The sequence below is a fragment of the Gossypium arboreum genome, chromosome 8, assembly GCF_025698485.1.
Source record: "Gossypium arboreum isolate Shixiya-1 chromosome 8, ASM2569848v2, whole genome shotgun sequence".
NCBI lineage: Eukaryota > Viridiplantae > Streptophyta > Magnoliopsida > Malvales > Malvaceae > Gossypium > Gossypium arboreum.
This window is the reverse complement of record NC_069077.1, coordinates 100,971,848-100,990,665: the sequence shown is the minus strand read 5'-3', so window position 1 is coordinate 100,990,665 and position 18,818 is coordinate 100,971,848. Positions and strand designations below refer to the sequence as shown.

At 34.5% G+C, this 18,818-nt stretch overlaps 1 non-coding gene across 1 annotated transcript; it reads left to right on the top strand.

Moving 5' to 3' along the window:
- The first annotated feature begins 4,121 nt into the window (after positions 1-4,121).
- On the top strand, positions 4,122-4,226 carry LOC128279599 (small nucleolar RNA R71). Its single transcript, XR_008269800.1, has one exon. It is a non-coding gene; the product is annotated as a small nucleolar RNA R71 (small nucleolar RNA).
- Positions 4,227-18,818: the final 14,592 nt, after the last annotated feature.

Genomic DNA, 18,818 nt, shown 5'->3' with positions numbered 1-18,818 from the left:
GCCTGTAACAGCCCGATTTAGACCCTAGTCGAAACAGTAGTTTTGGGACCACGAATCCGAGTAAGAAAAATATTTTAATATTATATTCTATGCTTAAAGTATGTGAATTTATATGTGTGAAAGTTTCGTATGAAAATTTTATCGTTTGTGTGCTCAATTTACAAAAAAAGGACTTAATCGTGTAAAATGCAAAAGTGGCAATCTAATTGTTGAAGCACTAAATTGCTATGGTTTATTAATTGCTAAGTCCTTAAAATGGAAATATGCCACTATTATGGTTGATGGGGTAATGGCCATTAAATGGATGATTTTGGTGTTATTTTAAGGTTATTTTAGTAATTATTTAATTAATGCTTAATAAATTAAACCAAAATCAATTTTTGGTTCATCTTCTTCATTAAATGACCGAATATCACAATGAAAAATAGGGTTTGAATGCTCAAAATAGTTTGGCACTTTGGGGGAGCAATTGTAAGTCTATTTTGACCCAATTTTTAGTAATTTTTACGTTTTTGAGATCGTTGCTTCGCAAATTAGCTAGCCCATGCTTTAATTTTCGGAATTGATGATGAATTTGAGATTTTTCATTGTTGATAATGTGATGAATTTGTTTTTTGATGATGAAAAATAAACCTTTGTTGATAGATTATTATGTTTAATTAAGTGATTTTTGATAAAAATGTGTATTAAGGGCTAAATTGAGAAATTTGTAAATTGAGGGGTCAAAATGTGAAATAAATTGAATTAATTGGCTGCTAGAGACCCAAGGTGAATTCAGCCAAGCATGGGTGTGGTCAAATTTTGAATATTTTTGTGTTTTGTGAAATAATGACTAAATTACGAAGAATGTAAAATGTCAGGGGCAAAAGTGTAATTAGACCATTTATGTGTTTTTAGATGAATTTGATTGAATATATGATTAAATAAGTTGAATTTGTATTGAATTAGATCAAGAAATGAGAAAATCGGATTTGGATCAGGGAAAGTAAAAAATTATCGAATAGTCGTTTCGGTCAGTTCGTGTTAGTACGAGGTAAGTTCATAAGTAAATAAATGTTGTTAAATTTAAATGTATGTGCATTATATGTGTTGAATTAAGTTGTAAAGAAATATATATATATATGTTATGCTGAATTGAATCGAGCTTTGGAGAATTTGTTCCGATCATGGATTATTCGAATAGGTGAAATTGAAAAAGTTCTGATAATGTAACAATGTCTGAAAAGCCCCGTACAAACCATAGGAATAGTTAGGATACATATGTTATGACATAGGATTCTAATATGTGTTATCGTGTAAGACCACATCTGGGACGTTGGCATCGGTTTGTGATTTACGTGTAAGACCATGTCTGGGACATTGGCATCGTATATAATTTTGTGTAAGACCCTGTCAGGGACAGTGGCATCGATATTCGATTACATGTAAGACCACGACTGGGATGTTGGTATTGTTCGAGCTGATGAGTTATCTGAGTATCCTTATTGATTCCGAACAGTTCAATGAGCATTCCAAGAAATAAATAACCATGTGAAATTGTATCCGATTCAGGTACGTGTGATTTGTTATGAAATTCAAAAATGAAAGGTGAGTATATATCATATGATTGTATGTGAAATATATGACAACGAATGATATGAATGTATATAAAGGAATGATGTGTTATATATGCTTGTTATATGAAATTGTGGTTTTATGTTTTGGACATGAGATATATGAAATATGAAATATGGCTCAGATGTATGATTTCTTGGTTCAAAAAATTGAACAGTTAATGAAATTAAAATGGTTGAGTTGATTATATGGTTCATATATGCAAATTTGGTTTATATGAATAAAGGAATTATGGATGTTCAAGTTTAGAAGTGTTTATAAAGAAATTGATATAATCTTATGTATGATTTGCAATAATGAACATAGTTGATTGGCGATCTATTGAATATGTGCGAGCTTGACTTATATGATTGAGTTAATGGTTGTTATTCAAATTTGAAAGCATGGTTATATGTTCATTGATAAATAAGATAAGCGGAGTTATTTAATGTGGTTATATGAATTTATGAGTACATGATACATGATATTCGTGACAGGTTTTAAATATTTATAATGAATCATTCTTGAAACTAACTATTATCACGATGAAGGCAAGTGTACCTATCGAACAGTAGTATAGCTTTAGCAAGACCGGATTATCGAACCCAAAGGAACTAAAAGTACAAGTATTAACTTTCTTTTTATTATCTAGCCTAAAAAAAATAAAAGGGTTTTGTTTATCTAACTAATTAACTAAACTAAAAAACCATAGAAAAGAAATTTAGGGAAAATACTTTTTGGAAAACTCGATCGATTAAGACAATACCTAAGGACAAATCCACCTAGACTTCACTTGTTATTTTGAATCAGACGATTTATTCATTCAACTTGTTCCGTAGAGATCCCTAAGTTATGCTCTGATAGTCCATCTAAGAAGCAGTAGTACATCTGCCCTGATAGTCTTTCCAACATTTGGTCAATGAATGGCAAGGGGAAGTGATCTTTTCTCATGGCATCATTTAGCTTCCTATAGTCAATGCAAACTCTCCAACCTGTGATTGTCCTAGTTGGAATTAGTTCGTTCTTTTCATTGGCTACCACAGTTATGCCTCCTTTGTTAGGAACAACCTGCACTGGACTTACCCAAGAACTGTCAGAAATAGGAAAAATAATTCCAGCATCTAGAAGTTTAATTACCTCAGCTTTAACAAATTCCTTCATGTTGGGGTTCAGTCATCTTTGAGCTTGCACACATGGTTCATATTCATCTTCCATTAAGATTTTATGGGTGCAAAAAGAAAGGCTGATCCCTTTAATGTCGGAAATTTTCCAAGCTATGGCCTTTTTATGTTCTTTTAATACTTGGATTAATTCCTCTTTCTCCTTGGGTTGCAAGTTTGACACAATAATAACTGGTAATGTAGAATTATTTTCAAGGAATGCGTATCCCAAGTGATTTGGTAATTGTTTGAGTTCCAGTTTGGGAGGTTCTTCAATAGAGGGTTTTGCTTAAAATCATCGTTCCCTTTAATGTCCTCATATTCTCCTTATCTTTGGAAAGATTAATTGAATTTCAGTTTAGCTTTTATTTTACCTGTCTCGGAATCATCGTCATCTATCTCCTCTCCTTGAGCATGGCACAGTTCCAACGTGTCCTTATGTATGATTTCCTGAAAAGAGTCTTGAGCATCATGATCAATAGAGTCAATAAAATAACATGAGTCATCCTATTACCTAGAAAATCTCAGGGCATCATGAATTTTAAAAATGATTTCTTCGTCACCTACTCTAAGTACCATTTTACCATCACCCACATCAATAACAGCCCTAGCAGTGGCTAAAAATGGACGCCCTAAGATTAAAGGCACTTCAACATCTTCGTCCATATCAATCACAGTGAAGTCAACGGGGAATATAAATTTATCTACTTTTACAAGTATGTCCTCTATAATACCCCTAGGATATTTAATAGATCTATTAGCTAGTTGAATACTCATCCTAGTGGGCTTAGGTTCCCCAAGACCAAGTTGTTTAAACAGTTTATATGGCATCAAATTAATGCTAGCACCTAAATCAGCTAGTGCCTTATCAATGTTAAAACTACCAATTAAGCAGGGTATAGTAAAACTTCCTAGATCTTTTAGTTTGGTTGGCAGTTCATTTTGGAGTATATCCGAGCATTCCTCGTTAAGTTCCACTGTAGATAAGTCTTCAAACTTCCTTTTGTTTGTTAAGAGCTCCTTTAAAAACTTTGCGTATATAGGCATCTGCGATATAGCTTCAACAAAAGGTAAGTTAATATGTAGTTGTTTAAAAAGTTCAAGGAATTTACCAAATTGTGCATCCATGCGGTCTTTCTTCAACTTTTCTAGGTATGGAATTGGTGGTTTATATTCCTTCGGCATTAGATTGTCATTGCTTTTGGGTTTTACCTCCTCTTCTTTATTTGCTTTCGGGTTTTACCTCCTCTTCTTTATTTAAGAGTTCTACTTGGTTAGATAGTATAGTAACCGCGTCAAGGTTGAAAACATCGGCCGAGTCGAAGGATTCAGGCCGTTATGAAACGTTGAACCTATAGCCAAAGCGGTAACCCATGGTGAGGGAACTTTCTTAAAAGGTCCTTGTATCTCTCCCATACATCTAGAGTGTTTCTAAATCCATCTGCATAAAAGAAGAGATATCATTATGTAATTTGGCTGTTTTAGCCGGTGGAAAATATTTTAATAAAAATTTTTCAGTCATTTGTTCCCAAGTAGTGATTGACCCTCGTGGTAACGAGTTCAACCATTGTTTAGCCTTATTCCTTAATAAAAAGGGAAACAACCGAAGGCGAATTGTGTCATTAGAAATGCCATTAATTTTAAAGGTATCGCAAAATTCTAGGAAATTTGCCAAGTAAGCGTTGGGATCCTCGTCCGCAAACCATCAAACTGAACAAATTGTTGTATCATTTGAATTGTGTTAGGTTTCAGGTCAAAATTATTTGTAGCAATAGCAGGTCTAACTATACTTGACTTAGTTCCTGTTAAATTAGGTTTAGCATAATCATACATAGTACGCGGAGTAGGATTTTGATTAACAGCAATTGCAAGAGGTAGCGGATTTTCTTGGTTTTCAGCCATCCATCATTTGTGGTTTGAATATTGTCCTCTTTGTGACAGCCCTAATGTGACCCTAGTCGGGAAGTGGTTTCGGGGCCACAAAACCGAGTCATAAAAATAATTAGCTGTCATATTTGATGCTTATTATATGTATATATGCATGTGTGAAAATTTTATATTTGAATTTTGTTTAAGTGTAGGTGAATTTTAGTAAATAGGACTTATGTGAGAAAATTTAGAAATGTGCTAGGCAAATGTAAAGTGGCCTATTAATGCATGTTATAGAAATGGTGGGTTTGCATGTCAAATTGCCCAATATTTGAGCTAGTGGCCGGCCATGCTATGGGGCATAGCATATTTTAAGCATGGTGTGCTAATGTGGTATGTAGGAAACAATAAAATAAAAAGCTAGTAATAAAGAAATGGAAAAAGGAAAATGATGAAAACAAAGAAAAAAAATGTCCATCCTTTTTCATTCTTCTTGACCGAAATTCAAAAGGAAAGAAAGGAGGAAATGTTGAAGAGATTCGGCCATGCTTGTAGCTAGGTTAAGGTAAGTTTGATGTTGTTCCATGAGATTCATGCATATTTTTTATGTTAGTTTGAGTTCTACCTAGCCCATAGTTTAAATCTTGCTATGTGATGAAGATGATACTCGGCCATGGGTGTTGTTTTCTTGGTTAGTGTTTGTTTCATGCTAAATCTAAAGGAACAATGGGGGTTGTCATTTAGGTTAAGATCAAAGAAATTAATCTTGTTAAAACTTTGAACTAATAATGCCCATATGTGTGATAGCCGAACATAGACTTTGTTTAAAGTCTTGGTCCAAGGCCGGTTAAGTGTTTTGGAAATGATTAAGCTAGGTGTTTGATCTTTTTGGTTCGGCATAGTACATAAAATGTTGCTAGATGGAGAAAAATTCGGCCAGCAAGAGGTGTGCTAAGGCCGAATATAATTTTGTATATTAATGAGTAATGCATGTGTTGAATTGATGGAATGGAGAGGATGCTTTAATAGTGCATATATGTGTATTAGCCAAGTTTTGAACTTGAAACAAAATGGTATTTGGTCAATACAAGTGACCATACTTGTAGAATGTATTAAGTATGCAATTGGCCTCAACATAGACATGCATGTTCAGCCACACGAATGAATGCATAGATTGATGTTGTACATTCGGCTATAGGTAAGCATAATGATGATCCTATCTTGACTTAGACAATCGGCTCAAGGAGAATTTGTTAAGTGCTTAGTTAATTGATATTAGGTTAATGATGTGTGTATTTGGTCATAAAGGTGCACATGAGGAAATGTTTGATTAATTGTACTAAATTGCTCAATGTGATTAAAAATGCCTATGACCATTTTGTATTTGAACTAAAGGTGGCCATATGACCCATCAAATTCATTGTCATGTTCGGCCATAAGCTAGCATAATGAGACTTTAATAAGTTAAATTTGTTTGAATTAGCTCAAGAGCTTAGAGGACCAAAGTTGGATAAGGGAAAGGAAAAAGTGATCGAATAGCCATGAAATTGTTCGACAACATCCGAGGTAAGTTTTGAGTAATGGAGCTTAGATTATGATTCGATTAGATTATGTCTTAAGTAAATCAAAATCATGCCCTTTGTATGTGGCTATTGAGCCGAAATTTGTAAGTGTGATAAGTGTTTTGTGTTTGAGCTTTGGTAATGAAAATGAAATATGGATGTGTCATGATTTATTGATATATGTGCATGGTTATTCGAATGATATCCGGGCTAAGTCCCGAAGGCTTTTGTGCTAGGTGACTATAACCGGACTAAGATCCGAAGGCATTCGTGCGAGTTGCTATATCCGGGCTAAGACCCGAAGGCATTTGTGCTAGCGACTATATCCGGGCTAAGTCCCGAAGGCATTTATGCTAGTGACTATATCCGGGCTAAGACCCGAAGGCCTTGTGCAAGTAGTTATATCCGGCTAAATCCCGAAGATTACTTGAGTTTGGGAATAAGCGATCTGCTGTAATAATTTCAATTAATACGCTCGTAAAAACTCAACAACAAGGTATGTGTTGTACATGCATTGGATTAATTGATTCCTCTTAAATAGTATTCGCTCAGTCGATTAAGGAGCTTCCGGTTTTTGGTTAAGTTGATCCCTTATGTATGAATATAAGGGTTGGAAATGTGAAGTAGGACTGATTTTTGAGAATATATGTGTATGTGAAATTATCCGTTTAGTTATATGAATGCTATACTTCAGTTGAGCCTAATTTCATTGCTCAAAACTTACTAAGCATTAAATGCTTACTCCGTTCTTTGAATCTCTGTTTTATAGATTTTGGTTAAATCACTATCGGACTCGGGAGTGTCAAAGTCGAAGTCACCCACACTATCAAAGCCCCTTTGGTACACTTTTGGTTGAACTCTGAAATGGCATGTATAGGACTACCCTTTTTTATGTTGGTCATGTACCTTTCGGTATTGTACGAATTTGGATAGCCATGCGAAAATGGCTTATATATATTTTGAGCATAATGTTATAATCATTTTGTATGTATATGGTCATTGAGGGGTGTGGATATGCTTGGCAATGATTGGCCATTGGAATGGTTAATCATGATCATACTCTGTGCTATATATGCTAAAGGGTTGGTTAAATCATGGAAACTATGTAATAGGTAAAGTCTACCTTAAAGGCAGATGCTGACAGCAGCAGTGGTGTGAATTTGAAAAATCACTAAAAATATTAGGAATGGAATTAATTAGTGAATAAATTATATAATCGAACCTTGATGAATCTACTTTCATATGGAAGAAACGAAATGGTCATATGAGTCGTATTTTAAGAGATATTTAAGTTTGCATGGGACAGGGCCAGAGCGATTTCTAGATCCCCTGATCTGACTTTGGAAATTCATTATAAATTAACCAGAGATAAATAGAAGGCATTCCATATATTTATAGATTCCTTTTCGAGTCTAGTTTCATTAGAAAGAAACGGAATAAGTATTGAAGCCCTGTACAGGGAGATATATAAGTCGTAATGCATGAAGGTCAGAGCAGTCGAACCCTGTAACAGGGGAGACTTTAACTAATAAACTGTACTAATTGGCCCGACCAAAAATTCTAGAAAAGAAATTTTAGATGGATATATGAGTCTAGTTTCAGGGAAAATTTACAAAACTGATTTTCGAGTTTTGGAACTCAAGATATGATTTTTAAGGTGACAGTGACGCAGTTAGTCAGCTTTTCTGGAAATTTTTAAAATGGACTGGGAAAATAAGTGAATTAAGTCTGTTAACCCCTCGTGTCCGACTCCGGCAACGGTCTCGGGTACGGGGTGTTACACCCTTACTCATTCTCTATGTATCTTAAGCTTCGCCTTATTTCTCTTTGGTTTCTGTGAACTGTGCGATCGATCTTACTGTCAAAAAGTAATGGTCCTGATGGGTTTCTTCTAGTCATAAACTATAAGAACCTGCCAAAAAAAGGGAAAAAGAAGAATTAGTAATAAAAATTAGAATAAAAATTAAATTCCAGTAAAAGTAAATGGCTAAAGTAATAAAAATTGAGTGTTCCTAATATCTTAGTTCCCCAGCAATGACAACAAAAACTTGATACGCGTAATATTCGTGACAGGTTTTAAATATTTATAATGAATCGTTCTTGAAACTAACTATTATCACGATGAAGGCAAGTGTACCTATCGAACAGTAGTATAGCTTTAGCAAGACCGAATTATCGAACCCAAATGAACTAAAAGTACTAGTATTAACTTTCTTTTTATTATCTAGCCTAAAAAAATAAAAGGGTTTTGTTTATCTAACTAATTAACTAAACTAAGAAATCACAGAAAAGAAATTTGGGGAAAATACTTTTTGGAAAACTCGATCGATTAAGACAATACCTAAGGAAAAATCCACGTAGACTTCACTTATTATTTGACTCTGAATCGGACAATTTATTCATTCAACTTGTTCCGTAGAGATCCCTAAGTTATATTATTATCTCTCTCGAGATTAACAACGTCTAACCCTAGTTTGAATAATTGAAATCTCTTTCTAATTAATGCCCTAGGGTTGCATTAGCTTGATCTATGGATCCCCTTATTAGGTTTCACCCTAATCTGGCAAAATCTTGTCACCCTATCTCTAGGCGTGCAACCAACTCCACTTAATTATGACAAATTTACTCTTAGACAGGGTCTATTTCTCCTCTGAATAAGAGCTTAACTTGAATCAATATACTGGAATATCAAAACAAGAATTAAAAACACATAATTAAGAACAAGTCAAATATTTATCATACAATTCAGATAATAATAACAAGATCCGTCTTAGGTTTCATCCCCCTTAGGTATTTAGGGGTTTTAGTTCATAACTGAAAAGGTAAACATCTTAGAAGAATAATGAATACAAAACATAAAGAAAAACACAAAACTCCTGAAGGGAAATTGAGGGGAGATCTTCAGTCTTAATGATGAATCTGGCTTCTGAGATGGATTAATCAGTTTTCCTTGAGCAGTTCCCTGCTTCCTCCTTTGTGGGCCTTTTCCTCATCCTCTAGGGTGTATTTATAGGCTTTAGAATGCCTAAGAACCCTCAAAATTGGCCTTTTCCGAATTGGACTCAATTTGGGCTCGACAGGGACACGCTCGTGTGCGATTACTTCAGGCCATGGTCAAGCCTGTTAAATAGGCATGGGTGTGTGGTCCACTCGTGTGAGTCGTGCTTTGATTCTGCCAAATTGACACGGCCATGTGAGGAGGTCCAGGCCATGTTGATTTCGTACGTTGGCCCATTTTCTCCGTTTTTGGCCCATTTCTCGTTCCTTTCACTCTCCTATGCTCACCTATGTATAAAATATGAAACTAAGGCATTAAGAGCATCGAATTCACCAATTTTAAGGAAAAATCATCCATAAAATGTGCTAAGCATGGGATAGAAATATGTATAAATTACGGTTTATCAGTACAATAAATGTATATGAGATTCAGATTTGATAATTTCAGTTTAGTGATATTGGTTTATAGATATTAGTGAAATGATTATTTTCTTATGGCTTACAAAGATTTCAAAGCTTACTCTGTGTGTTTTTCCTATGTCTATAGAGTTTCAGAAACTTGCTCAGGTTGGAAGTCATTGGATATCTCATCACACTATCCGATTATCGCTTCGGTACATAAAAGCTTTGAGTTTTGGTAATGTGGCATGTATAGACTAGCTCTGAGATGGTTCATTTTGACTTGTGTATATATATAGCCATGCAAAAATGGTTTAATTATGATGCTAATATTGGGTATAATTGCTTATGTTATAAGCTTATTTTGGGAAGTATGTTTCATGGTTTATACATATGTTGTAATTGATTATATGATTCGACTTGAACTTTGAGTTAAATAATGTGATATGTTTTATGATATGTATATGGCCAAGTGAAATGGTCATTTTCGTATGTTCACAGTTGAGAATTTGGTAATGTTTGACATATGATTTTAGTATGTTTTGGTATAGAGAATGAACATGAAATTGGTTGATGATATTATAAATTGATTTGATACATGTTTGGAGTTGAATTTGGTTGAAAATGTTACATATGATGCTTGACTTTGGATTTGGAGGGAGGACCCAAAATAGGTGGCATATTGGCCTTGTAGATGGCCTATTTTTTCCCACACGGGTGTGTGTCTATGGCGTGTTGCTTGAGGGCCATTTCGAAATGAGCCTGGGCAGACCATACGGTCGCGCACACACAGGCGTATGGCAGGTCGTGTGGCTAAGTCAGTTTTGACCACGGGCTAGACACAAGGGCGTGTCTTTCAGCCGTGTGGGTAAGTCAGTATGAATTCCCTATTTCGCCATGGCCTAGACACACGGGCGTGTCTAATGCCGTGTGAGGCACAAGATCTGCTCACACAGGCGTGTGACCTTTGTAATTTAGAAAAATTGTTAAGTTTCAAAAAAATTTTATATGAACTGTAACACCCCAAACCCGGCCCAGACGTTATGGCCAAATTTGACGTGCCACATCGAAGTTAAAAATCTGAGTTTCGTTTTAGAGTTTTTAAAAGCCATATGTTTTGCTGAGTTAACAAAGTGTATGGACGCTAAGCACCAGGTAGGTATCCGAGGCAGAGGAGGTGAGCCATGAAGGCTGCTTAAGTACCAAGCTCTTTAATTGGATCAATCCTAGACATGCCCACAACCATAGCCACACTTTGTCATTTCGGGTTTAAATTCGTTTAAGTGGACGTCTTTGATTAACCGATGAATCATGGTGTTGAGATAATTTGAAAACAAGTATCATTTTGAAAACACGTCCTAAGTCTAACCCATTTGAATAATTATTAACCAATTTTAAAGTTATTAAAATTAAAATAATCCGAAAAGAAATAAAAGAAAAGTTAAAATTGGCCTTATTACAACCCAAAAATAAATAATAGTTAAAGGAAATTAAATGAAACCAACACTTTATTTAAAGCCCAAGGCGATCACCGTGGCCACTCTAAATCCTCCTACCAAGTCCCCACATCAAGGCTCACCGCAAGGTTAAGGAAAGGGGGTGAGTTTGGAAACTAAGTGTGCAACAAGCCCTTTCAGAGCCCAAAACAATAACGGCTGTTGGGTCTAAGCCCAAATCCAATCTCAATCATGCATTTGGTCGTAGCCCTTTTCATATTTCATATTTCATATCTTGGGCGAAGCCTTTTCATATTTCATATTCTTGGGCGAAGCCTTTCTTGTAGAAATCGGTATGGCCCTTAGGCCCATTTCAATGTCACATATAATTTCAATGAAAGAATGCAACCCATTTGGGAGACTACTCAACCCACCATCCGCTACTCTCCACCCGTACCAACCAACACACCATGTGGGGATTAACTCGACCCACCCCGCCAAACTCTCCACTTTGGCAAAGATAGTCTTTATCATATAACCGGAGGCCTAGCCTCTTTTAATAATCGGGGCCAAAGCCCTTTCAATAAGCAGGGCATAAGCCCTTTTATAAGCTGGGGCATAAGCCCTTTTGATAAGCGGGGCATAAGCCCTTTTGATAATCGGGGCATAAGCCCTTTTCACTTCCTCCATCCATATAAAACCCAACCCAATGCATTTATGATTACCTCATGTGCATATCATACATATCATGTGCATAGCATACATTTCATGTGCATATCATACATACCATATTTATCAAAATCCCATGTATTAAAATCATACATAAACCCTAGGGGTATAATGGTCATTTTACCTAAGGGCAAAACGGTCATTTTCATATTATAAGGGTAATCTCGTAATTTTACCAAAATTAGGGTTTCCATGTTCATTAACGATTACTAACAATCCATGGGTGCAAACAGTGATTACGGCCCATTTTAGCGAAATCGAGTTATTGGGCCTAAAACACCTAATGGGCCCTACTTAGCCGATTTTGTCATCTAGGCCCATTTAGCCTATATCCATAACAGATTAATGGTCTTAACATGCAATTTAACCTATTTTCGTTTTCTACCAATTTTACCCAAATGGGCGAAAGCTGTTTGGCCCTATTACTGACCCTCGAGGCCCAACTTACCGTGAATGCCAAAATCATGTTCTTACCGTTTCCAATGTTCCCGATCATCATCTCAACGAATCTAACTAACTAATGAGCATTCGCTGCTCACGAGTCCTCGAAATGCGAATTTGACCTTTCGGCTTTTCGGCATTTATCGCTTTAAGCTATGAAAGGGTTCGTTTACACACCTGATTTGCGATATTCCTTGACGAGATCTCCTACACGATTTCTCCTATAATCAATTGTTAAATAGATCAGCTCGCAATAATTGAACCAAATTAAGAACTTTCCAATATTAACACTTACACATTCGGCCACCATCCATAATGGCCTTAGGCACCTTACCTTTGTCGCGATTGATGACTAGGCCTAGCTACTCCGGCGATCCAAGCTACTCCAAATCGACACTACACCTTGCTGTTCCTTCAATAAATAAACCAAAAATATTAAAAGAAGACCCCATAGAGTCTATGCCCATATTCGGCCATCTCCCTAAACTAGAGAGGTTTCGGCTTTTCTTAACCTCCCTAATATTGAATTGATTAAAGCTACGAGCACTTACCAAGGTTCACTTACCCAAACGGTTTCAATCCCGTGTTAACTCCGATTCAACGCAGTCCCAGCTCTAAAACACTAGCAGAACCCGTACCACAAGGATCCTACGAATCGGCCACCAAGTCACCCAAGGGTGCTGTGCTTTTGGCTTTTGGGTCACTGAAGAAAAAGTGGTTATGGACCAAAAACGGTGTTGACAAAAGAGTTGAAAGGCTTTTTAAAATAACAAGAATCGGCTAAAAAGAAAAAGAACAAGTGTATACCTTTATAAAGCAATCGACTTCCTTTGACTCCTTCGGGATTTGGCTTGTTGATATTCGGTTAGCAATGAAAAGAATGATCGGTTCACTTTTACTATAAATGAAAGAGAGGAAGAATGAGAGGTAGAGAGTTTGTGGAAGAAATAACGAAAGAGAAAATAGAGGATTAGCTTAAGAACAATTGGCAAGAGGAGAAAGAAAAGAAAAGAGGGAATAGATGAGAGAAGAAAAGAAAATAATTAAAAAAATTAGAAAATTGTTCACTTTTGGGAAAAATAGAAAAGAATAAGAGCAAAAAGAAATAAGATTAAGATTAGAATAAAATAAAATCCTTTTCCAATTTTAATTCCTTCCTTATCTCCTTAATTCATGGCCATAATCAAAGTTTGAATTTAATTCAAACTCCCACCGCTGAGCAGCAGCCCCCACTCACTCCTCCTACAGTGGTACTGTTTCAATTCCATACGGTCCTTCCCACGCACGTTCAGCAAAAGAATCACCCTTTTGCGCATAGCGCTGATCGAACCTAGGACCCCAGTTGCCCGAAGACGCTGCTGCCCTTTGGGACGGGCATTTGTTTTCAATAATATACCGTCACCTTTTATCTTAAAGGTTACTGCTGAAGTCCGTTCATTTTAAAAATATAACATTAAAACATACCTTCGCTTGGACTCGAACCCTGGACCTCCGTCCGCCTAGCGCCCACGCCCATGTTCTGCTGCCACTGCACAGGCTTCCTTCCTTGCTAATATATGGTCACAATAAATTATAAACCTTACCTTGATTCGCCCACTTTAAAAATAAAACAGGATTCGCTCACGTCACGGAATCGAACTGCGACCTCTTTAACACACACATACGTTGCTTGTCACTGCACCACAGGCTCTCTTTGTGTCAAACTTCATTCGTAACTTCCTTTAAGGCCTATTCCAACCGCAACCTATATACTAAAAAAACCCAATTTATGCACGCTGGGTATCGAACCTCGCCCTTTTCACGCCCAACACTCCTAACCACTGGGCCGGACTCCTCCTTATGTCTAATTTTAGCCTAACTTATTAATAAACCTTAATGTCCAGATCCCTAAAGAGGCAAAAATAATAATTTTTTGCTAGAGTCTTGGTCCGAATTTTTCCCACACTTTAAATACTTCTAAATTTATTTAAAAACTAAAATAATAATAATAATAATAACCATAATAATGAAGATTTCAAATACGATAATATATATAATTTTTTCCTAATAATAATAATTATAATTTCCATAAATCAATGAAAATAGATACAGTAAAATTTTTGATAATATGTTAATTTAAACACTAAATTAACAACAATAATTGTATAAATATATTTGTATCTAATAATTATAATGATAATAATTTTCATAAAATTAAAATATTAGTACTAACATAAATATTTTATCAATATATATATTTAAACACTAGTAATATTCAAAACTTCTCAATATTCAGGTTTTCTTCTATCCGAATCCCAGACTCAAAGCCCAACTCTTCTAGGCCCAATTTTTGGGGTGTTACATGAACTTTGTTTAGTCCCGACCCTTTTCTAAAGCATGTTTATGGTCTCGTAGACCTATATAAGGGACAATTGTGAATGATTATTGTATGTTTGATTATGTTATGCTTAAGTATATGTAAATTTTTCGATTTGTCCGGTAATGCCTCTTAACACTATTCCAGTGACGGATACAGGTTAGGGGTGTTACATTTGGTTGGTATTAGAGCTATGGTTTAGTCGGATCTAGGACTATCATAGCGTACGTAAGTCTAGCTATACATCTACATTTAACCTACGATAGTGTGATATCTCCAGACTCTGATGAAAATTATTTTGATGAGACAAATATACTTTCCAACCGAGCTAATTCTGATAGTATAGCAGTAAATACTCAAATGTTTGAGTGAAAATGTGTTAATTCTGAGTTGAAACTAAAAAAGGTATGGATTAAATTATATGACATGTCGTTATTGATAAATGTTATAATTATATGGGTATATGAGTTATGATATTTGGATTATGATTATTATATGAAATGATTTGATCGTGAATTAGTGATTTGAGTTGACATATGAACTATGTGTTAAGAACAAAAGTGATTAAAAGTAAATGTCTATTTAATATTTTAAGATTGTGAAATTAGAAATGAACTGACTATTCGTGATAGTATGTGTTAAGTACATGTGTGAGAGAGTTAAATTTGAGGCTTTACTACCCTTACCCCCTTATGCGTAAAAATGTTACAATGAAATTTGTAAGATTTGGGTTGATTAAGCCTATGAGTGTGGAATTTCAAAAGTCCGTGTTTAGAAGATTAATAATGTGGTTAGAAGAGTGAATGAACCAGCAAATGAAGATAGTACGAAAAAGTATATTGAAAAGTTCTGAAGACTATTCAAATTATGCAAAGTCACTGTTAACAAAGAAGTTGAATTCGATGAAATAAAAGTATTCAGGTATGATATCTAAAGAAAGGTATTAACTGAAAGTTCTTTTGAATTGATTTCTGTTATTAATGGGATAATATGGACTTAATGATGACAGAATTAGACAATTGAATAATGTTTGAATTATATTGATGGCTGAGTGCAGTGGTTATAGTCGGATAGTTACTATTACTTCTTCTAGGCATTCTATGTATACATTTATCCTCAGAAGTATATATGACTGTTTAATTTCAGAAGGAATTCTTATCGTATGAGACATTAGTTAAACGTACTATTAGAAGAAAGTATCATTGGTCTGTCTGGGTTATATTTGACATTGCTATTTCTTTCTCTGGTATTTATTATCTTATGTCGATATGAAAATTGACAGTAAAAAAAAAATCTGTATGATGCTAATACTCTGTTTCTACTGGCTATTGTTCTGTTGAAAATATGTGAAGATTATATCGCTTCTGTTACTATGGATTCTAGTATTTATGAGTAATATTGTTCTTTCTGGACATTTTCTGGGATATCATCGAAGTTGATATCATTCTATATGGGTTATACTTTTCTGATATTCTGTGTAGCTACAGATGTTGAAAATTTCGCTATTCTGGTTTTCTTATGATTCTATGTGATTATCTATAAGAGATATCTATTTGACGGAAATGACTATATCTGTTATAACCATAATTTCTGTTCTAAAATTTGGGAAGTACTGCAGTACCGTTATCAGAGTTATAAAAGTTATGCTTCTGCATTGGTTGCGGTTCAAATCATATCAAATTTTATTCTGGGTTCAAATGCTTTATTAACAACCGAGATATTATCTATTATTACAGGTAAGATGTCGGTCTTATTATGACATTATGATTTCTATTTGATGATTGTGGCATATGTATAATGATATGTCTGGGTTATCCTTTTTAACGAAAAGAAAGGATTTCTTCGAAAAGATCGATTCAGTAGTTTAATCTGATCTGAAATTATTTGATTGAAAAGTTAACTGGGTTATATGTATTTTAATCTATTCACCGGATTGGAAATAAACTATGAACGCACATATGTGAATTGAGGGATAATCTGGAGGAAGAATTTGTATTCTTGAAGACTTGATACAGAATTATATCTATCGGAACAATTCTACCTAAGAAATGTTATGGTAAATTAAAGTTAGTTCGATTGTTAAAGTTTTCCTTTTTGCACAGAGATATTGTCAACTGAAATATCAGTACTGGTTAAGTCTAATTTGAAGAAAAAGTTTATGATCTTCAGTCATGCACCAATGAACAGTTTGAAATGTGTTCTAATAATAGAGTGTACAGAGATATTATGTATTCCATACGGTTAAACTTGCATGAAAAGAGTTATGTGACATATTTGATGATTACAAGAGTTTAAAATGTTTGACGTTGCAGAGTGAGATCCAAACTTGGCACAGCAAAGCTAGCTTGAATCGTCGAAAAACTTTTGATTCTGTAAGTAAATATTATTATTCAAGGGAAATGATTATAGTTTCAAATGATCTGAATAAGAAACTTTTGTGTGCTTATGAATGATGAATACGTGATTGATCTTATCAGAGGATGATTATATGTTAGCTGGATTAAAAGTTAAATTGAAGCTTACTAAGTGAATTCGTGAAACTTAGAAATGTGTTATCAAATTATAAGTTAAAAAGGGGTTCATCATAAATTGATTTCTGATTCAGAACTTCAGATGTGGAATTGATGATTGTTTGTTGCTTTAAGATAGAGTGTGTATACCAAGAAGCTCTGAGATTGTATAATCATTGTTGCAAGAGGCTCACAATGTCAGTTAGACTGTTCATACAAGAGTAATTAAATGAATGATAATTTGAGAAAGTGGTATTGATAATGGGTATAAAATGTAATATTTCTGACCTTGCATTTAAATGTCTGAGCTATCAACAGGTTAAAGTTAATTATTAAGCGTCTTCAGGACTATTTCAGCATGTTTTGATATCTGAGTAATGATGAAATAGAATATTTTGATGAATTTTGTATCGGGATTGTGATAACCCGAATTAGGGCCTAATCAGAATAGTGGTTTTGGGAACACAAATCTGAGATAGAAATAATTGTTTTATGATTATTTTGAGGTCTATGATATCATTGCATGATTATGTGAAAATTTCGTGAAGAAATTCTATGCATAAAGTGTTTAATTTGAAGTTAGGGACTAAATTGAATAAGTTACAAAACTTGCATGCTAGAAGTTTCTAGTATGAAATTGCTTTGAAATATTAATTAGGAGGTCTTAAATAGCAATTTGACCAATTTCTAAGTTTATGGACAAATATTGGACATGGAGGAATTTTTGAAAGTTTAGTAAGGAAGAGCATTTTGGTCATTGGATATTAAATGAAATAAAATAGGAAAAATAACACAAAAATGATCATCTTCTCCATAAGTTCTGTCAAATTTTTCTCTCCACCATAGCTAGGGTTTCAACACTTTTAAGCCTTGATTGTAAGTAATTTCTATGCCCGTTTTTAATGTTCTTTACATTTTTGAAATCCTCGTAGCTCGGTTTACCTATTTCTACCAATATTTTGAGCTAGGGTTTATATTTAAAAATTTGACCATGGATGATATGTATGAATTTTTATGTTTTATGGTAGAATATGAAGTTTGAGATTATGTTAAACAACTTTTGCTAAGTGATTTTTCGTAGAAACGAGTAAAATGACATAATCGGTAAAAATACCTAATATTCATAAGTACATGTTAGAGTGTGAATTTGATGTTTCTATAGAAGGGAAAAATGATCAGCATGTCATAAAACATAAGAAAATAGGATGAGGCTTAATTTACGAGCCTTGGGATAAAAGCGTAAATATGTGAAAGTTTGGCAAAATGGTAATTTTGCCAAAGTTCGTATTAGGGGCTGTTTTGATGAATGTGTGTATTAAATAAATTAATTTGGTATTATAAATTAAGAGAAAAGAGATTCGAGTCGAGATCGGGGGAAAAATAAAGTTTATGAGGAATGGGCTCGACTATTCTCATTTTGTATCGAGGTAAGTTCATATGTAAATATTGTAATATAACCGTTATTTTAAATCATTTAATGCTATTTATACGATATTATGATTGTTATCATGCAATTCTATGCTTTGTGGTCATTGTTGGACAACATGCAAAATTTTTGTGAATTATGTGAAAAATGTGAAAGACTACCGAAGTATCGTTATTGGTATTCCAAGGAGAATGGTAAAAGAGTATGAACGAGGAAAGTCCCGTTGAACCTTAAGAATAGATTCGGATATTTGGGCATTCGAACTCGTTGAGTTGAGTCCAAGTTCACTTATAGATGCAAACGTCCGAACTCGTTGAGTTGAGTCCGAGTTCGTGAAATG